Genomic DNA, 4266 nt, shown 5'->3' on the forward strand with positions numbered 1-4266 from the left:
ACCTCTTGAGTGTGGGTTCAATTCATGATAAAGGATGAAATCTTAATTTTTATGGGATTGGATGTTACTTTTTAAAGGGTCAAGGGTGCCTTGAGACATGCATTATTGGGTAAAAACTTATGGATACCTTCTTGCACCTTTATGATCTAATATAGATGGCAATTATTTTTCTCTCTAATTCAATGGACTTACCTTAAGTGTATGGTTTGGTTGCTCAAATGACATTTGATTTTGTGTAAGAGTTTTTCTACCTTGGACAAACCCTAGACATAACTTTTTAATGGTACAAATTACATGTTAGGAAATCTCTAATTGGAGGTTTGTTTTGATGAAAGGATTTGATATGGGATTTAGATTTTTTGTGCACTTATTTGGCTCTAAAACTAAGCTTCTTTGACAAAGATTACGCAACACCCACTCTTGATATCTTAGCCCAAGTCTCCAACAATGTTGATGCATGTAGAAGTTAGCCATGCATATCTTAGTAATTAAGGGTGAAATATTATGACTTTTTTATTACATAATCTCTTTTGGCATCTTCCCACCCACTCTTGTCCCCTTTGTGGGACAAGTATGATTTCTTAGTTGGATTCAAACCATGCATCTTCATAGTCTCATCATTTTGGTCATTAAGGGTTTCTTGGTAGTGCTTAAATATGTATATTTTATTTTACATGAATATAATTTTTGGACTAGTGCTTTTTTCTTTAAAAAATGCCAGTAAAAAATATATTGATTATAACCTGAATAGAAGAAAATATATGATCTAGGGTGTATATGTGTGTAGGGGGAAATATGATACGAGGAGGAATATAGGATCTATCCTCAATCCAAATTCCCAAAAGGAATAATCCAAATTGATTAACCACAAGGAAGTGATCAATGCCCAAATGAATCAAACAATGGAGAATATGAATAAAGGAGGAAATCCTATAATCTACTCTAGAAAGTAATTACTTGAAACATTGAATGAATGAAAGAAAAATACTAACCTCAAAGTAGGGTGAATTTGGAAAGTGTCAATTTCTGATGTCTATGTACAATTTTGGGGAATTCTACATCCTGCTCTAGACTGGAAATGTTGAAATAGAGAAAACCTAGAAATATTTTGTCCTTTCGGGTAGGTCAACCTCAGCCCAGATAATGGGGCACAATCTTACCCTGGGGCACAATTGTACCCCAAAAAGTTGAACTTGACCTGCACTGCTTTGACTAAAATTTTGTTCATGGATCTCGCAAGTTCGGCAAAAAGGGTATCCAAATCTAGACTTTAATTCATTGTCTTGTACCTATACTTGCAAAAAAATGGTTTTGTTGTTTGGAGGTTTATAATCAACCTTAATAATGGAATTGAAATAGAGAATGCTAGCAAGTAGTAGAAGTAAATCTAACAATGAAGCTATGCTATTCAATAGATATGCAATTGTATTTGAAATGTAAACAAGTATGTCGATACGAAAACTTGAGCATAACATTAGCAAATGTAAATCAAAACCTCCATAATTGTATGCTTGGAATCCACCTTGAGAGAAGAATGAATAGATTTAGAAGATGAACAAAGGATCTTGAAGGAAGATCACACCACCATGATGGTTAGATCTAGGGTTTTGAATGATGAATCTTGAATGCTTGAACCAAATCCCTTCAAAGGCTTGAATGCTTGAATGGTAAAATGCTTGCTCACTCGAAAATGGATGCTTGATAATGGATCATCCAATCTAATATCTCCTTATCAAAAGTAGGTAGTTGCTCATAAATTCACTCCTAGTCCGTGGATGTCAAAATGAGGAAAGAAGGCTTCCTTATATAGAGATCTAGGGCACAAAATCCTAGAGAAGGCCGACATGGGAGCATTAAATCCCAATTAACCTTAACCCCTAGAAATGGACCTATATTAAATGCAATTTAAGAGTTTACCATTCCAAAACCTGAAATAACCAACCTAAAAGTGGGAAAATAATTTTTTTGAAGCCCGATATCCCAAAACTCCTAGAACTTAAAAAATTGGACTTGGGGTTAGGGACGAGGTCCACCCTACCCTAGGTTAGGGTTGAGCTCATCCTTGACCTAGGTTAGGATTGAGGTCAACCTTGATCCTCTAGGTCGTCCTTGACCCAAAAAGTCAAAGTCTTCAGTTTCACAGATAAAGTTGTTAGAAAGAGGCTGGAAATAAGGAGAGAGAAGCAAAACAAGGGGGATACAACCAAATCCATGCAAAGACCTATTCAAGGCACTTGACATGACCTTGGACCACTTACTTGGAGGGCTAAATGCTCTTAACATGGAAGTGCTTCCATTTTAAGACGATACATAACCTAACTAAAGCAATAATTTCTCTTATTTACAATCCATTGAAATATACCAAGAACAAAGTTATGAATTGAAGTTGGCTTTGATAATGGACTTAGTGGAGAGGTTATAAATATTGTCTATAAACTAAACTCTCAATACCTAAAGTTCAAAATTTAGGTGCAGATGAACTTTGAGAATAATAATTTAGTGTGAATAATTTTTTTTATCTAGATTTATTTTTTAGTAGCATGTAATAATATGTGGTAATTGTAAAAACTACTTACTTGTATGCTTACTCACTGCGTTTCAATTTCTTACCCTAAATAAATTCATATTTGACATCAATTAAAATGCAAGACAAGGGTCAACATACTCACTTATGTCTAAAGTTGTATACAAGTGCAATTGCTTCATATAAATCCACATTCTCATAAAATACTATTCAAGACATAAAAATTGTACTTCAACCATTATTATGAGTATAAATAAACAGGTATTTGAGTTTATGGAAATCAAAATAAATACTTTAATCAAGAGACCCTTGGTTTATTGATGAAGTTGAACGAATCATAAACAATATGCAAAAATAATGTGTTGTTGAGTGCAAAAATGCAATGGTCTAAATGGATGCCACTAGACTATTTCTTGGATAAATTTAGAAACTTTAACAAGTGACACTAGTTACAGCCTGATAATTTTAATGCGTGTTTGACATTCTTGACAATTAGATTGATTGGTTAATATTCAGTTTCTAAATCTTTAACAATATATACAATACCTTTAACATGGCATGTATGATCTATATTTAACTCGTGTAACTAACATCTAAGAGGTTATATAAGGATATATCAAATTACCTAATTAACCAATAGGTAAAGACTTCTGTTAACTATAGATCAAGTGATAGTGTTTAATCATCCAAGTAATCGCGAGATAAGGAGAAAGGAGGTGTATGATAGTTCCTAGTTACACATTTAATATATAATAGAGAATTTATAATGATGATTAAAATTATAGATTAGATGTTAGATTGCTTTGGCAACAATAATTGGGGTCAAACATGGGTGCCTTCTTTCCCTGACTTTTTTTGGGTTCTATATTGATAAGCTAGAAGAATGGATAAACAAGACCAATGGAGAGGGAGACCAATTGGCCAATTATGTGATAGAATTACTTCAATATTTAAATGATCTTATTTTAGTTGCCAAAATGACCAATGGGTTGGGAGAACATTTAAAGTCACTTGAAGCCTTTTGTCATTGGGCTAGGATGCTAGGATGCACATGAGCACTCGTAAAACCAAAGTAATGATATCTCTTTGAAAAGGAACATAAAGATTCTTATCACATTCCTTCTCAAAGGAAATCCTCTAGAGGTAATGAATGAGTACATATATATGAGGATAATTTTTTAGAAAAAAATCAGCTTAGAAACATGTAGGGCACACATAATTAAAGGGGTTGGAAAACATTGTACTCTTCACAAAATAGGTTTAGGAATGTTGAGCTATGAGATTGAAAGACCACAAAAATGATGTTTGGGTTCTTAGCCACTCCAATGAAATTTGGGGCAACAACATGTCAAATAAAAATTGGAGACAAGTGTAAAGAATTTAGAAACATCTTATCATCAATAATGTCAAAATCAAAACAATGGTACGTTATGAGAATTTATTGGCAGAAATCAATATCTTTACGTTAGAAACTTCAACAGTGATCTGGTGGTTGAGTTACCTAAAGACAACATGAATATTATGGAAAAATATCATTACCTAATTGATTATGGAAGAGAGACTAGATATGGGAAAGAACATGTGGATGAACCAAAACAACAAACGAATGAAAAAATGGGATGCTAACATGCAAGAGTGTCCAGATAATATGAAGAAATGAAAATGTTTGTATGAGAAAAATTCAGAAATATCATATGGTCAAACAAAATGGATGAAACATAATATATTATGTCAAAGAAATT

Source organism: Cupressus sempervirens, chromosome 3 (genome assembly GCF_028749045.1).
Source record: "Cupressus sempervirens isolate cs-2001-9-10 chromosome 3, ASM2874904v1, whole genome shotgun sequence".
Classification (NCBI taxonomy): Eukaryota; Viridiplantae; Streptophyta; class Pinopsida; order Cupressales; family Cupressaceae; genus Cupressus; species Cupressus sempervirens.